Source organism: Schistocerca serialis, chromosome 11 (genome assembly GCF_023864345.2).
Source record: "Schistocerca serialis cubense isolate TAMUIC-IGC-003099 chromosome 11, iqSchSeri2.2, whole genome shotgun sequence".
Classification (NCBI taxonomy): Eukaryota; Metazoa; Arthropoda; class Insecta; order Orthoptera; family Acrididae; genus Schistocerca; species Schistocerca serialis.
In genome coordinates, this window is record NC_064648.1 from 30393946 (window position 1) to 30412450 (window position 18505).

Genomic DNA, 18505 nt, shown 5'->3' on the forward strand with positions numbered 1-18505 from the left:
ATGAATTCTAAGGTTATGGTTGATAATAGAAGGAAAACTGAAGAAGAACCAAGACACTTTCAAAGGTTCTGTCGACCTAGAAACAGCGTTTGTCATTGTAAAATGGTGCATGATGTTCCAAATTGTGAGAAAAGTAGCGGTACGCTATAGGGAGAGACGGGTAATATTTTATATGTACAAGAACCAAAAGGAAATAATAAGAGTTGACGACCAAGAACGAAGTGGCCACACGACATCTGTGCTTGCCAGGACGACGGTTGGAGAATCTGCACAAACGCCGACACTCCAGGTACCACAGCTTACCTACCAAAGACCGGGAACTCCCGGAATCGAGCAGGCCACAGACCGGCTCACTTCCCAGAGACGCACATACGTAAGGGCCGCCTCACGCCTCCCCCACTCTGACGTCACTTGGACGCACGCTCACGACGCTGCACCGGGCACTGCCGGACAAGGTGGTCTGCAGCTTGACAGCGGAAACAGCGTCGGGCGTCAGACACGTTCTGCGTAAGGTTCGTCGACACCTGTGGCTCGGCGATTCGCGGGGAGCGCGTTTCGGAGACTAAGTTTGGTCTCTACTCATCGGCGAATCTTAAGGCATCCACCGTAATAATCAGACCTTGTTAGAAACTATCTGGCCTCTCCCCATGAACCATGGACCTTGCCGTTGGTGGGGAGGCTTGCGTGCCTCAACGATACAGATGGTCGTACTGTAGGTGCAACCACAACGGAGGGGTATCTGTTGAGAGGCCAGACAAACGTGTGGTTCCTGAAGAGGGGTAGCAGCCTTTTGAGTAGTTGCAGGGGCAACAGTCTGGATGATTGACTGATCTGGCCTTGTAACACTAACCAAAACGGCTTTGCTGTTGTGGCACTGCGAACGGCTGAACGCAAGGGGAAAGTACAGGCGTAATTTTTTCCGAGGGCATGCAGCTTTACTGTATGGTTAAATGATGATGGCGTCTTCTTGGGTAAAATATTCCGGAGGTAAAATAGTCCCCCATTCGGATCTCCGGGCGGGGACTACTCAAGAGGACGTCGTTATCAGGAGAAAGGAAACTGGCATTCTACGGATCGGAGCGTGGAATGTCAGATCCCTTAATCGTGCAGGTAGGTTAGAAAATTTAAAAAGGGATAGGTTAAAGTTGGATATAGTGGGAATTAGTGAAGTTCGGTGGCAGGAGGAACAAGACTTCTGGTCAGGTGAATACAGGGTTATAAATACAAAATCAAACAGGGGTAATGCCGGAGTAGGTTTCATAATGAATAAAAAAATAGGAGTGCGGGTAAGCTACTACAAACAGCATAGTGAACGTATTATAGTGGCCAAGATAGACACGAAGCCCATGCCTACTACAGTAGTACAAGTTTATATGCCAACTAGCTCTGCAGATGACAAAGAAATTGAAGAAATGTATGATGAGATAAAAGAAATTATTCATGTAGTGAAGGCAAACGAAAACTTTAATAGTCATGGGTGACTGGAATTCGACAGCAGGAAAAGGGAGAGAAGGAAACATAGTAGGTGAATATGGATTGGGGCTACGAAATGAAAAAGGAAGCCGTCTGGTAGAATTTTGCACAGAGCATAACTTAATCATAGCTAACACTTGGTTCAAGAATCATAAAAGAAGGTTGTATACATGGAAGACTCCTGGAGATACTGAAAGGTGTCAGATAGATTATATAATGGTAAGACAGAGATTTAGAAACCAGGTTTTAAACTGTAAAACATTTCCAGTGGGAGATGTGAACTCTGACCACAATCTATTGGTTATGAACTGTAGGTTAAAACTGAATAAATTGCAAAAAGGTCGGAATTTAAGGAGATGGGACCTGGATAAACTGACAGAACCAGAGGTTGTACAAAGATTCAGGGACAGCATAAGGGAACAATTGACAGGAATGCGGGAAAGAAATACAGTAGAAGAAGAATGGGTAGCTCTGAGCGATGAAGTAGTGAAGGCAGCAGAGGATCTAGTAGGTAAAAAGACGAGGGCTAGTAGAAATCCTTGGGTAACAGAAGAAATATTGAATTTAATTGATGAAAGGAGAAAATATAAAAATGCAGTAAATGAAGCAGGCAAAAAGAAATACAAACGTCTCAAAAATGATATCGACAGGAAGTGCAAAATTGGTAAGCAGGCATGGCTAGAGGACAAATGTAACGATGTAGAGGCTTATCTCACTAGGGGTAAGATAGATGCAGCCTACAGGAAAATTAAAGAGACCTTTGGAGAAAAGAGAGCCACTTGTATGAATATCAAGAGCTCAGATGGAAACCCAGTTCTAAGCAAATAGGGGAAAGCAGAAAGGTGGAAGGAGTATATAGAGGGTCTATACAAGGGCGATGTACTTGAGGACAATATTGTGGAAATGGAAGAGGATGTAGATGAAGATGAAATGGGAGATACGATACTGCGTGAAGAGTTTGACAGAGCACTGAAAGACCTGAGTCGAAACAAGGCCCCGGGAGTAGACAACATTCCATTAGAACTACTGACGGCCTTGGGAGAGCCAGTCCTGACAAAACTCTACCATCTGGTGAGCAAGATGTATGAAACAGGCGAAATACCCTCAGTCTTCAGGAAAAATATAATAATTCCAATCCCAAAGAAAGCAGGTGTTGACAGATGTGAAAATTACCGAACTATCAGTTTACTAAGTCACAGCTGCAAAATACTAACACGAATTATTTACAGACGAATGGAAAAACTGGTAGAAGCCGACCTCGGGGAAGATCAGTTTGGATTCCGTAGAAATGTTGGAACACGTGAGGCAATACTGACCTTACAACTTATCCTAGAAGAAAGATTAAGGAAAGGCAAACCTACGTTTCTAGCATTTATAGACTTAGATAAAGCTTTTGACAATGTTGATTGGAATTCTCTCTTTCAAATTCTAAAGGTGGCAGGGGTAAAATACAGGGAGCGAAAGGCTATTTACAATTTGTACAGAAATGAGATGGCAGTTATAAGAGTCGAGGGACATGAAAGGGAAGCAGTGGTTGGGAAAGGAGTGAGACAGGGTTGTAGCCTCTCCCCGATGTTATTCAATCTGTATATTGAGCAAGCAGTGAAGGAAACAAAAAAAAATTCGGAGTAGGTATTAAAATCCAGGGAGAAGAAATAAAAACTTGGAGGTTCGCCGAGGACATTGTAATTCTGTCACAGACAGCAAAGAATTTGGAAGAACAGTTGAACGGAATGGACAGTGTCTTGAAAGGAGGATATAAGATGAAGATCAACAAAAGCAAAAGGTGGATAATGGAATGTAGTCGAATGAAGTCGGATGATGCTGAGGGAATTAGATTAGAAAATGAGACGCTTAAAGTAGTAAAGGAGTTTTGCTATTTGGAGAGCAATAATAATTGATGATGGTCGAAGTAGAGAGGATATAAAATGTAGACTGGCAATGGCATGGAAAGCGTTTCTGAAGAAGAGAAAATTGTTAACATCGAGTGTAGATTTAAGTGTCAGGAGGTCGTTTCTGAAAGTGTTTGTATGGAGTGTAGCCATGAATGGAAGTGAAACATGGACAATAAATAGTTTGGACAAGAAGAGAATAGAAGCTTTCGAAATGTGGTGCTACAGAAGAATGTTGAAGATAGGGTGGGTAGATCACTAATGAGGAGGTATTGAATAGAATTGGGGAGGAGTGGAGTTTGTGGCACAACTTGACTAGAAGATGGGATCGGTTAGTAGGACATGTTCTGAGGCATCAAGGGATCACAAATTTAGCATTGGAGGGCAGCGTGGAGGGTAAAAATCGTAGAGGGAGACAAAGAGATGAATACACTAAGCAGATTCAGAAGGATGTAGGTTGCAGTAGGTACTGGGAGATGAAGGAGCTTGCACAGGGTAGAGTAGCATGGAGAGCTGGATCAAACCAGTCTCAGGACTGAAGACCACAACAACAACAACAACAACAACCTGGCCCTTCTGCCAAAACTAAGTGTATGCGATCTTGCGGGCGTATTCCCTCCTGTATGTGGTTAACGCAATCATGCTGCGAAACAGTTAAGCCCAGAGCGAATACTGCCACCCGTATGCGCTCAAAATACTCACTTAAACTTTCGTTACTAGCCTGAACTCGCCAGTAAAAATTTTGATCTAGAGCCACCCTCGTACGCCTCGACAACCTACTATCAATAACCCGCTGTCGAAGTTGCGCCAACGAACCCTCACCTTGTAAGACTTCTGCCACCAAACTACTAAGGCAGCCTTTCGTCACTGGGTACAAGGCGGCCAACACAAGGCCCTGTAACAACCCACGGAGAGGCTGGGGTATCTTGGAGAACTGATTCGACAACTCCACCTGCGCATCCACTACAGGGATCGTTTTGTGCGTGCTGCTATCTGGCCCTGCAGTTCGAGTACTCCGTCCGGGAAGATCACCTCCACCGCCCAAAGACACCGCCGGGGCGCGTGGGTGCAGTGCCTGCACTTGGTCTCTGCGGTGAGCAAATGACTTATCGACGGGCGGAGCCACGGCTACTGTGGCTGAATCGATAGGACAAGAGTTGTGACGGGCTACGTGGGCCTGAATGCGATACTACTGTGTAGGAGTAGGTGGATCAGGCTCAAAAAGGGAAATAGTTGCCGCTAATTCAGCCAGGGAAGGTAGACAGACGAGAAAGAAACTCACTCTGATGGGGGAAAACGTCCGTGCACAACAACACTGGAGCGTCGGCCGCGGCAGGAAGTCGGGGCGATAAATCGGCTACGCTGCCCTCGGTTGGCAGGTTGAGGATACGTAACTCGTGCACCAGACGATCCCGACGCAAATACGCCATGGCGGCGAAGATTCGACTGGCAATGGCGACAAGGAAGTGCTCAAAGCAACAAGTCCACAGTATTAACAAAAGACAAGTCAGAAAAGAGACAAACGAAACAATATAAGGGGAAGCGTAGCAACAACAAACAGACGAAAGCCGTCAGCGGAAGGAGTGCTCCGCTCCCAGTGGTGTTGCGATTGCATACTAACCTTGTATACCAGTAACACGACCAGTTTGTAGTTGCAACACATACACATGAATACATCAGCAATACTAATCACCTAACGACATTTGCATATCAAGGCCCTATCCACAATTAGTATTTACAATATTAACCGTCACACTTGTGACAACGGCCCATTTACGTGCCGATAAAAACCAAAATAACGGATGAAATCGATAACCAAACGTTAACAATGTCGTCCATCGCCTTTCTCACTCAGTTTTACGCTTACTGCAAAGTTAAAATTACTTTGATGCTATCTGACCTGAAGGGTACTCTTAATTGTTCCGTTTACACTTGGCATTCTGTTACACTCAACGTCCGGAAGATTCTAGACTTTATGCAAGCTTAAGGCAAAACGTCAATTTCATGCACATGACATGGACGCGAGAAAACGTTAATCTATTACGATCTCACAACCACACGATCCAAAGGGTGAACTTATACTCAGCTTTGGACATTAGGAAATCTTCTGCTTAAAACAAGCCTCTCGTTGAATGGAATAGAGAAATCGCGCGTTAAGAGAGTCCGGACGGCCCTGAGTTCAAATCCTGAGATTTCCGTCACACTGTAAGCTCGCGGGGCGAGGTTTGCTCGCGTCGACCACTATACACGTTTCTGAAGACAGGAAAATATGAGCGGCAGACACACTGTAGTATACACAAGTTACAAAAATATACTGGGTGAGTCACCTAACGTTACCGCTGGATATATTTCGTAAACCACATCAAATACTGACGAATCGATTCCACAGACCGAACGTGAGGAGAAGGGCTAGTGTAATTGGTTAAGACAAACCATACAAAAATGCACGGAAGTATGTTTTTAACACAAACCTACATTTTTTAAATGGAACCCCGTTAGTTTTGTTAGCACATCTGAACATATAAACAAATACGTAATCAGTGCCGTTTGTTGCACTGTAAAATGTTAATTACATCCGGAGATATTGTAACCTAAAGTTGACGCTTGAGTACCACACCTCCGCTCTTCGATCGTGTGTATCGGATAGCACCGAATTACGTAGGGATCCAAAGGGAACGGTGATGGACCTTAGGTACAGAAGAGACTGGAACAGCACATTACGTCCACATGCTAACAGCTTTTTATTGGTCTTCTTCACTGACGCACATGTACATTACCACGAGGGGTGAGGTACACGTTCGACGGGCGTTTCACAGGACGTGGAGGACGCATAAATTGGCCAGCCCGTTCTCCTGATCTTACACCTCTGGACTTCTTTCTGTGTGGTACATTAAAGGAGAATGTGTACCGTGATGTGCCTACAACCCCAGAGGATATGAAACAACGTATTGTGGCAGCCTGCGGCGACATTACACCAGATGTACTGCGGCGTGTACGACATTCATTACGCCAGAGATTGCAATTGTGTGCAGCAAATGATGGCCACCACATTGAACATCTATTGGCCTGACATGTCGGGACACACTCTATTCCACTCCGTAATTGAAAACGGAAACCACGTGTGTACGTGTTCCTCACACCTCATGGTAATGCACATGTGCGTCAGTGAAAGAGACCAATAAAAAGGTGTTAGCATGTGGACGTAATGTGCTGTTCCAGTCTCTTCTGAACCTAAGGTCCATCACCGTTCCCTTTGGATCCCTACGTAATTCGGTGCTCTCCGATACACACGATCGAACAGCGGAGGAGTGGTACTCAAGTGTCAACTTTAGGTTACAATATCTCCGGATGTAATTAACATTTTACAATGCAACAAACGGCACTGATTACGTATTTGTTTATATGTTCAGATGTGCTAACAAAACTAACGGGGTTCCATTTAAAAAAACGTAGGTTTGTGTTAAAAAACATACTTCCGTGCATTTTTGTATGGTTTGTATTAAACAATTACACTAGCCCCTCTCCTCACGTTCGGTCTGTGGAATCGATTCGTCAGTATTTGATGTGGTTTACCAAATATATTCAGCGGTAATGTTAGGTGACTCACCCTGTATATATACAGAAAAGCAATACCTTAATATAAACATATTACAAGTTCTCCAATGAACACAATAAAAGAGCTTAGTTTCCTTTGACCCAAAAAAAAAAAATTTAGGTTACTACGTGGAAAGATGTGCACACCCAATGACTTAAGGTCCACGTTACAAGACAATCCGTCTTTGCTGAATGGCCGATACCACTGAGAGGCACCCACATGTCTTGCTCATACTGTGGCATCAAGCAGTCAGGCCTGCAAGATGAGTGGTCTGCCAAGTGAGTGGATTCATTCTTAATTTATCGAGTAACATGAACTCTAGTACTCACACTTAAGTTACAAGTTATCCTCCTATATGATTAATACGCAACGGAAACACGCATCTGACTATCAATAATTTACAGAACTCTGACTGTACACTACGCACTGGCAATACCACATTTTCTTTTTGTCTTTTATTTAACGGCTTTTGTCAACACGCGGCCACCGCACTGAATATGAATGGCGCACACATTATAAGTTTGGGACATTATGACAACATACAATTCGAAGTAAAAGTCCACCAATCTTTTTCTTTTCACTATCTTATTTATTCCGATAAATTCTCTAACCTAAACACACAAATTCTACAACCTACAACAATAACACATAAGAAATTCCGCCCAGTGGGCATGGCTTTACAATGGTGAATCTCTATATTATGGTCTCGTAATTACTTTTAACGCTACAGTGCACTTTCTGGATAGGATGGTGGATCTTTTATTATACCTCACACTTCGACTCTCACAATCATCATCACGAAACTTTCCTCCAGACCGAGCGGTACCGAAGGAACAAGCATAACCCACTAATCTTTTGAAACTACCTCGCTACTCTCCCATGCAAACCACACATACCCAAATTACATGACATACACCACACTACAATGTGAAATACTACACAGGGAATAGTCACAACATTATCACTTTCAGCTTTCCCACTTCAATTAATATTTATCCCAGTTTCACACGACACTGCCCCACTTTGTAATTCTACTTTCCTACTATGAACTCTGGAGATAGTTGCACGTCTTCCTGTGCAATGCAAGCCAAGTGGCGTTGCTGGATAGACGGCCGACTCACCTTGCTTCTCTCTCAGAGTTTAAATCTAGCGTCACACGGAATCATATCACACAATTTAACATTGAGAACTTCACACACGCGAGTCCTCAACTGATGCCATGGACGAGTACTTCTCTTTATCCTTTGTCTCATACACAGATTGAGACTCACACAGTACTCACCACGTGGAAGTACTCGTCTCTAATTTCAAGTCCTGCACACGCCATTTCTTAAATATTTCAACTTATGGTACACACGCTATTTCTTAAATATTTCAACTTATTGTACACACGCTAGTAATTCAGCTTAACTTAAGCACACGGAAGTATTTCAACTCAATGCTACACGTGGTTTCATTGTGACTGTTGGTCACTCCTGAAGATTCCTGCAATCCCATTAATATTACCTGCCTGACATTTAATTCTCCCCACAAAAGTTCCTGAAATAGAGAAATTAATATTTCAAACTACTCTTAAATATTCCACATGCATACCATGTCTCCACTCTTTCGTCATTACGGAGCACAACTAAAAACAGGTCTTAACAGCACAAGATCCAGCGGCAGAGTGCTGAAACATGGCCGTTCCTGAGGTTCTCTCCCATCTCTGTCGAGGTGGGGGAAGCACCTTGCTATCGTATTGGTCAGCCACATTTCCGGTGCTCAAAGCTCTGGTAAATTTCATCTCTTTGGTCCCACCAAAGGTGGGCAGAGGATCGACTCAAAGATGATCATATATTCACATTCACTATCTGCAGTTAGCAGACGACCATACATTCATTCATTTCACAGATCTCACCAAACTGGATGTAGGGATTTACTTTGTGGGAGTGCACATGTGATCAATTAAATAAATAAATTTTCATTCTTTCCCACACTGGTATCCGGCTTCGCTGTATTAATTGAAATTGAGTTATTTTACAAAAAAAATGTGTTGTTCTGACAAAAATAATGAAGTATGTTGTACCTATTTTCAATGTCGGGCGGTACCGTACCCTTTCACCACATAAATCAAATGTGCAGTACCTAACGTACACAATCAGCCTTCAGATAGGTATTTGAAATTGCAATAGAAAACTAATGTCACTTCAGTAGGTCGCTAATGCAATAAGCACGACCGAGCGAGGTGGCGCAGTGGTTAGACACTGGACTCGCATTCGAGAGGACGACGGTTCAATCCCGCGTCCGGCCATCCTGATTTAGGTTATCCGTGATTTCCCTAAATCACTCCAGGCAAATGCCGGGATGGTTCCTGTCAAAGGGCACGGCCGACTTCCTTCCCCGTCCTTCCCTAATCCGATGAGACCGATGACCACGCTGTCTGGTCTCCTTCCACAAAACAACCAACCAACCAACCAATAAGCACGGCCCCTACGGCTACAGAGCAAAATCCACACGGCCTCTATCCGACCGTAAAACACAACGTGACCCATATCTATCATGGCCACTTGCCTTCCATACACACAAGAAATTATTAAGAAACAACAACTACCACTAATTCGTAAAACCAGAAAATTCTAAATCTGTAACTAAATTAAGAAATAACGTTCAAGTGAACCAGCCATCTCCAGCGTCGCACTAAACACCAAATTCAAACTTACAAATGCGAGGCGCTATTTCTAGCCACTTTAGTAACATAATTTCATAGCCGTTCCAGAACGTAACTCGCCTCGCCACCACTGCAGTGAATGTTTCGCTGCCCACTAGCACGAGCAACTGCAACAGTCAACTGTCCTTTAGTACGCAAACATTCACTATACAGGATGGTCCACTGATCGTGACCGGGCCAAATACACTCCTGGAAATTGAAATAAGAACACCGTGAATTCATTGTCCCAGGAAGGGGAAACTTTATTGACACATGCCTGGGGTCAGATACATCACATGATCACACTGACAGAACCACAGGCACATAGACACAGGCAACAGAGCATGCACAATGTCGGCACTAGTACAGTGTATATCCACCTTTCGCAGCAATGCAGGCTGCTATTCTCCCATGGAGACGATCGTAGAGATGCTGGATGTAGTCCTGTGGAACGGCTTGCCATGCCATTTCCACCTGGCGCCTCAGTTGGACCAGCGTTCGTGCTGGACGTGCAGACTGCGTGAGACGACGCTTCATCCAGTCCCAAACATGCTCAATGGGGGACAGATCCGGAGATCTTGCTGGCCAGGGTAGTTGACTTACACCTTCTAGAGCACGTTGGGTGGCACGGGATACATGCGGACGTGCATTGTCCTGTTGGAACAGCAAGTACCCTTGCCGGTCTAGGAATGGTAGAACGATGGGTTCGATGACGGTTTGGATGTACCGTGCACTATTCAGTGTCCCCTCGACGATCACCAGTGGTGTACGGCCAGTGTAGGAGATCGCTCCCCACACCATGATGCCGGGTGCTGGCCCTGTGTGCCTCGGTCGTATGCAGTCCTGATTGTGGCGCTCACCTGCACGGTGCCAAACACGCATACGACCATCATTGGCACCAAGGCAGAAGCGACTCTCATCGCTGAAGACGACACGTCTCCATTCGTCCCTCCATTCACGCCTGTCGCGACACCACTGGCGGCGGGCTGCACGATGTTGGGGCGTGAGCGGAAGACGGCCTAACGGTGTGCGGGACCGTAGCCCAGCTTCATGGAGACGGTTGCGAATGGTCCTCGCCGATACTCCAGGAGCAACAGTGTCCCTAATTTGCTGGGAAGTGGCGGTGCGGTCCCCTACGGCACTGCGTAGGATCCTACGGTCTTGGCGTGCATCCGTGCGTCGCTGCGGTCCGGTCCCAGGTCGACGGGAACGTGCACCTTCCGCCGACCACTGGCGACAACATCGATGTACTGTGGAGACCTCACGCCCCACGTGTTGAGCAATTCGGCGGTACGTCCACCCGGCCTCCCGCATGCCCACTATACGCCCTCGCTCAAAGTCCGTCAACTGCACATACGGTTCACGTCCACGCTGTCGCGGCATGCTACCAGTGTTGAAGACTGCGATGGAGCTCCGTATGCCACGGCAAACTGGCTGACACTGACGGCGGCGGTGCACAAATGCTGCGCAGCTAGCGCCATTCGACGGCCAACACCGCGGTTCCTGGTGTGTCCGCTGTGCCGTGCGTGTGATCATTGCTTGTACAGCCCTCTCGCAGTGTCCGGAGCAAGTATGGTGGGTCTGACAGACCGGTGTCAATGTGTTCTTTTTTCCATTTCCAGGAGTGTATCTCACGAAATAAGCGTTCAACGAAAAAACTGCAAAGAACGAAACTCGTCTAGCTTGAAGGGGGAAACCAGATGGCGCTATGATTGGCCCGCTAGATGGCGCTGCCATAGGCCAAACGGATATCAACTGCGTTTTTTTAAACAGGAACCCCCATTTTTTATTACTAATTCGTGTAGTACGTAAAGAAATATGAATGTTTTAGTTGCAACACTTTTTCCGCTTTGTGACAGATGGCGCTGTAATACTCACAAACCTATAAGTACATGGTAAAACGTAACATTCCGCCAGTGCGGACTGTATTTGCTTCGTGCTACATTATCCGTGTTAAAATGGACAGCTTACCAATTGTGGAAAAGGTCGATATCGTGTTGATGTATGGCTATTGTGATCAAAATGCCCAACGGACGTGTGCTATGTATGCTGCTCGGTATCCTGGACGACATCATCCAAGTGTCCGGACCGTTCGCCGGATAGTTACGTTATTTAATGAAACGGGAAGTGTTCAGCCACATGTGAAACGTCAACCACGACCTGCAACAAATGATGATGCCCAAGTAGGTGTTTTAACTGCTGTCGAGTCTAATCCGCACATCAGCAGCAGACAAATTGCGCGAGAATCGGGAATCTCAAAATCGTCGGTGTTGAGAATGCTACATCAATATCGATTGCACCCGTACGGTATTTCTATGCACCAGGAATTGCGTGGCGACGACTTTGAACGTCGTGTACAGTTCTGCCACTGTGCACAACAGAAACTACTGGACGGTTACAGATTTTTTGCACGCGTTCTATTTAACGACGAAGCGTCATACACCAACAGCGGTAACGTAAACCGGCATAATATGCACTACTGGGCAACGGAAAATCCACGATGACTGCGACAAGTGGAACATGAGCGACCTTGGCGGGTTAATGTACGGTGCGGCATTATGGGAGGAGGGATAATTTGCCCCCAATTTATCGATGGCAATGTAAATGGTGCAATGTATGCTGATTTCCAACGTAATGTTCTACCGATGTTACTACAAGATGTTTCACTGCCTGACAGAATGGCGATGAACTTCAAACACAATGAATATCCGACACATAGCTCGCGTGGGGTCGAAGCGGTATTGAATAGCATATTTCTTGAGAGGTGGATTGGTCGTCGAATGTCACCGAATGTGACGTCCCCGGATTTGTTTCTGTGGGGAAAGTTGAAGGATATTTGCTATCGTGATCCACCGACAACATGCGTAAGCGCATTTTCAATGGATGTACGAACATTACGGAAGGCGAACTATTCACTGTTGAGAGGAATGTCGTTACACGTATTGCCAAATGCATTGAGGTTGACGGACATCATTTTGAGCACTTTTTGCATTAATGTGCTATTTACGGGTAATCACGCTGTAACAGCATGCGTTCTCAGAAATGATAAGTTCACAAAGGTACATGTATCACAATGGAACAACTGAAATAAAATGTTCAAACGTACTTACGTTCTGTATTTCAATATTAAAAACCTACCGGTTACCAACTGTTCGTCTAAAATTGTGAGCCATATGTTTGTGACTATTACAGCGCCATCTATCACAAAGCGAAAAATTGGTCCAACTAAAACATTCATATTTCTTTACGTTCTACACGAATATGTAATAAAAAATGGTGGTTCCTATTTAAAAAAAAACGCAGTTGGTATCCGTTTGACCTATGGCAGCGCCATCTAGCGGGCCAACCATGGCGCCATCTGGTTTCCCCCTTCAAGCTATAGTAGTTTTGTTCTTTGTAGTTTTTTCGTTTCACGCTTATTTCGTGAGAGATTTAGCCCGGTCACGATCAATGAATCACCCTGTATATAGAAGGAGGAACGTACCACGAAAGCTTGGCGATTAATTTTTTCTTCTTCGTGTGAAATCCACACGCCGTCCTTCCACATAGCCCTCGAGGTATTGGCAAATGCTGGCCGCCACTGGCCAGCCGTGTCAACGCAACTGCAATACCTGCCGGCAGCGGCCCACGCTTCTCCTCTGCTGCCACTCTGCTGGTCCTCACGGCACACGGCGTCGCCAGCTCCCCACAGCGACGACACCGAAAGCACGTCACGTCACGGACTGACTCGCCTCACGCGCGGACCCGCTCTCCCGGACTCGCGCACGCGCGCCACCACAAATAGCCTGCCTCAAAGACGCAAAGAGAACAAGGCACAGGGAGAACGATCAAAAATGGAAGTTAGAATCGATATCGCCCGGCGCCAGAAACCCACCGGCTCCACGGGCATTTCCATCGCTGACGGCTGGTTCTGGTGCTGCTCTTCGGCCTTCAGATCGCTGCTAATGGTGGTGGCAGGAGCCCCGAGTGCGGCGTTCAGCCCTGCAGAGGCTTTGGGCAGCTGTCGTCCTCCTATTTGTCGTCACATTCCTCTGCTTCCTGGCTTAGCGAATGATGTTTCTCCGCTTTCCCTATGTGAGCTAAAGATTTCGACACTGTGCCACTTGAAACATCACACACTCGGGCCACCTTGTTTCGAGAAGCACCCCCCACGCCCGCACCAGCAATTTCCAACCATTCGAACCCATCTAGCAGCTCCGACATGGTGAACTCGTGAACACACAGAGCAGCTTCCTAACGAGGATTATGAATCGCAGTGTCGTTAGAGAATCTTATCGCTGGTATCCCTCCGGCCTGAATTTCAGTCCCTCTCGTGAACTTTCCCTTTATCGATGTCGAGTTCTATTGGGAAGCGTGTGCACCACGACCGTATTATTCTCAATATATTTTGGATGAGGTGGCAGGAGTCAAATACAGGGAGTGAGCCGGCCGGAGGGGCCGAGCGGTTCTAGGCGCTACAGTCTGGAACCGCCCGACCGCTACGGTCGCAGGTTCGAATCCTGCCTCGGGCATGGATGTGTATGATGTCCTTAGGATAGTTAGGTTTAAGTACTAAGTTCTAGGGGACTGATGACCTCAGAAGTTAAGTCCCATAGTGCTCAGAGCCATTTGAACCATTTTTGAACAGGGAGCGAGAGGTTGTTCACATTTTGTACAGAAACCAGATGGCATTTATAAGAGTCGAGTGGGACGAAAGGGAATCACTGGTTGGGGAGGGAGTGAGACAGTGTTGTAGTCTATCCCCGATGTTATTGAGTCTGTATGTTGAGAACGCAGTAAAGGAAACAAAAAAAACAAAACAAAAATGTGGAGTAGAATTAAAATTCAAGGGTAAGAAATAAAAACTATGAAGTTTGCTGATGACATTGTAATTGTTGCATTCATTTTCAATAAGCTACCACAACAATTCAAAATTCTTAGCAGTAATCCACGCGCTTTCAAACCGAAACTGAAGATACCCCATGGGTCACTCATTCTATTCTGCCGAGCAGTTCCTTGAAAAATTAAGCTGATTCTTATTCTATTGTTCATTGGGTTTACTTAAACTTATGATTGACTTTTTTCGGGTTCATAAACATTTTATTTTTTATCTGTTATTACTTTTATGTTGTAATTTCATGTACTGACGTGTTCCGTGATCTTGGAGACTTGCTCCTCCATTTGGTCGTACGGAACGTGGCATAAATAAATAAGAATTTAATAATTCACACAATCAAAAGCCTTTGAAAGATCACAAAATTTCGGAATGGGTGGTGTTTTGTTATTCAGAGCATTTAATATGTGATCATTGAAACCAAATATAGCATTTTCTGTTGCATATAAGATGCAGCAATGTCGTCAAACTGAGACGTTTTGATCGCCCCTTGTGTTGCTCTGTGCGCCCCACGGCTCTGACCTAGATGTACGTACCACATTAATGAAGGACGTGGCTGTGCCGTTCGCCTGCCTCTACGCCTGACATCTGGGTGTCAAGCAAACCATATGTGCAGTATTTTTCCAACCGAAGTGAAACGGTGCCCTGATTGCGAGGAGTGGCACAATAGCCCCGTCGACAAGAGACACGGGAAGCAACAACAGCGTCAGGGGCAGGCGTGGCCCGGCAACACGGAGTATTCTCCACACTTGATACTGTAGCTCTCCGTCAAGAACACACAGCGCAATATCGCCGTCTTTGCCAGCGGCAGCATCGCATCGCCGAAGGCACCGCTACTGCGGAGACTCGTTACCGCATAATGTGGCTGCAGTAAGCTGAGCTTCCACGCTGTAGAGTGGCGTACTGACTTGGGACGCCCGTGGCCGGTCTGTTTGGCCGGTTTGGCCCGGTCGGAACGGCGGCCCCCGTCTCCGGCTGACCTTGGGCCGCCCCTGCCACCCCCGCCCCCGCCGCCAGCCCACACAACAAGATGGCGCCACGCACACACACACACACACACACGCACAAAGCCTCCCGCCCCCGGCCGACGCTTCCCTCACGAGGCTCCTGCCGTACATCCGCCGACCCTGCTGGCCCATCTGTGTTTCCCCGTACGCTCCTCTGTGCAAGAGCCCTGTGGACTGCTGTAGAGTGGGTGGCAGGGGGTACTTCCTCACTGAACCCTAGTCCCAAGTGCGTCTGCACGCGTTTTGCACGGGGAAATATATATTTTATTTGTTGTTTATTTATTTAACCTGCCAAGATTACGTCCATCTGGCCCTCTCTTACCTCTAACCAGGCGGTCTACATATTTTGCTTTTATACACTAGTGGCCATTACAATTACTGCACCACGAAGATGACGTGCTACAGACGCGAAATTTAACCGACAGGAAGAAGATGCTGTGATATGCAAATGATTAGCTTTTCAGAGCATTCACACAAGGTTGGCGCCGGTGACGACACCTACAACGTGCTGACATGAGGAAAGTTTCCAAAAGATTTCTCATACACAAACAGCAGTTGACCGGCGTTGCCTGGTGAAACGTTGTTGTGATGCCTCGTGTAAGGAGGAGAAATGCGTATCGTTTCCGACTTTGATGAACGTCGAATTGTAGTCTATCGCGAATGCGGTTTATCGTATCGCGACATTGCTGCGAGATCCAATGACTGTTAGCAGAATACGGAATCGGTGGGTTCAGGAGGGTAATACGGAACGCCATGCTGGATCCCAACGGCGTCGTATCACTATCAGTCGAGATGACAGGCATCTTATCCGCACGGCTGTAACGGATCGTGCAGCCACGTCTCGATCCCTGAGTCAACAGACGGGGACGTTTGCAAGACGACAACCATCTGCACGAACAGTTCGACGAGGTTTGCAGCAGCATGGACTATCAGCTCACAGACCGTGGCTGCGGTAACCCTTGACTCTGCATCACAGACAGGAGGATCTGCGATGGTGTACTCGACGACGAACCTGGGTGCACGAATGGCAAAACGTCATTTTTTCGGATGAATCCAGTTTCTGTTTACAGCATCAAGATGGTCGCATCCGATTGGCGACATCGTGGTGAACGCACAATGGAAGCGTGTATTCGTCATCGCCATACTGGCGTATCACCCCGCGTGATGCTGTGGGGTGCCATTGGTTACACGTCTCGGTCACCTCTTGTTCGCATTGACGACACTTTGAACAGTGGACGTTACATTTCAGATGTGTTACGACCCGTGGCTCTACCCTTCATACGATCCCTGCGAAACCCTACATTTCAACAGGATAATGCACGACCGCATGTTGCAGGTCCTGTACGGGCCTTTCTGGATACAGAAAATGTTCGACTGCTGCCCTGGCCTGCACACTCTCCAGATCTCTCACCAATTGAAAACGTCTGGTCAATGGTGGCCGAGCAACTAGCTCGTCACATTACGCGTCACTACTCTTGATGAACTGTGGTATCGTGTTGAAGCTGCATGGACAGCTGTGCCTGTACACGCCATCCGAGCTCTGTTTGACTCAATACCCAGGCGTACCAAGCCCGTTATTACGCCCAGAGGTGGTTGTTCTGGGTACTGATTTCTCAGCAACTGAGTACCCAAATTGGGTGAAAACGTAATCACATGACAGTTCTAGTATAATATATTTGTGCAATGGATACCCGTTTATCATTTGCATTTCTTCTTGGTGTAGTCAATTTTAATGGCCAGTAGTGTAGTTTGCAGTCATTGTATTTTATCTTCTACTCCTGTAGAAGCGGTGATACAAATGACTTAATGGCCAGTAGTGTATGTTTTATTGGACATATTAAACTACATCTTGTAAAAAAAGTGAAATAAACGATTACAAAGGAATACTTGGGAAAATACATAAACATACATTTTATACAGTTTATACACGATACTAATGCAATAAATAGACATTATGATACAGACAGAGTTTAGATAGGAGAGGTACAGGCAGTGGGTATGAGCGAAACTTGGTGAAGGCAAGGGAAGAACGGGGAAGTGATGAAAAACAGTTAAGGAAATAAGAAGGAAAACAAGATTGCGTGGCTAATGGAGATAGATGAAGAGGAAGAGGAGAAAGGAGCAAGATAGGAGACACTAGCTTTGCTATTAGACAGAGGGGAAGATTGGCCTTATACATTAATTTAGTAGAAAACGTTATGACGATGATAGCAGGAAATGCTTCAGCTTTTTCTTAAAAGGTGCAAGGGATTTAATGTTGCGCAAACTAAGAGACAGTTTGTTGCAGAGGCTCACAGCGGCAACTGAGAAGGAGTTTGCAAATGTTTTTGTTTTGTGAGTGGGTACAGTTAAGATACCAAATGAGAGTGACCTCGTGTTTCGATTACGATGGCATGAAAGGTGTTTAATCTCTGAAGCAAGGTCCTGGGGTGCTTGCGCGACGAGGAGTCGGTGAAGTAGACACAGAGTGCGGTAGTTACGCAATTTGTCCGGCCGCAGCCACCCTAGCTGGGAGTATGAAGCACTCACTAACACGATCATATCGGCGAATGCTGCAGGTGTAACGCACACAGGAATTCGTGGTTAGTTCTGACAGTCTTTTGTTTTCAGTACTCATACCGTGTTGAACTAGATCACAATTGTAGACGTTCGGCAGAATGAGTGCTTGCACAAGTTGGCGTTTCAAGTCCTATGGAAATACGTTCCTAAACTTTTTGAGAGCGTGGAGACAAGCGGAAGTCTTCCGGCACACTGCGACTGTATTCTCTGCCTAGCTGAGATGCTCATCCAAAGCTACATTCATGTTCTTAACTTTTTTCTGATATGGTATTGGAATGCCGTCGAGCAGAACAGGAGGCAGCCGTTCGCGGAAATCTGAGCTTTCTGATGAGCTGTTAAGATTACTTGTGTCTTTCTTGCATTTAGTGTAAGCCGCAGGTTTTTCGCCCATATTACTACTGAAGACAGACTATAATTCAT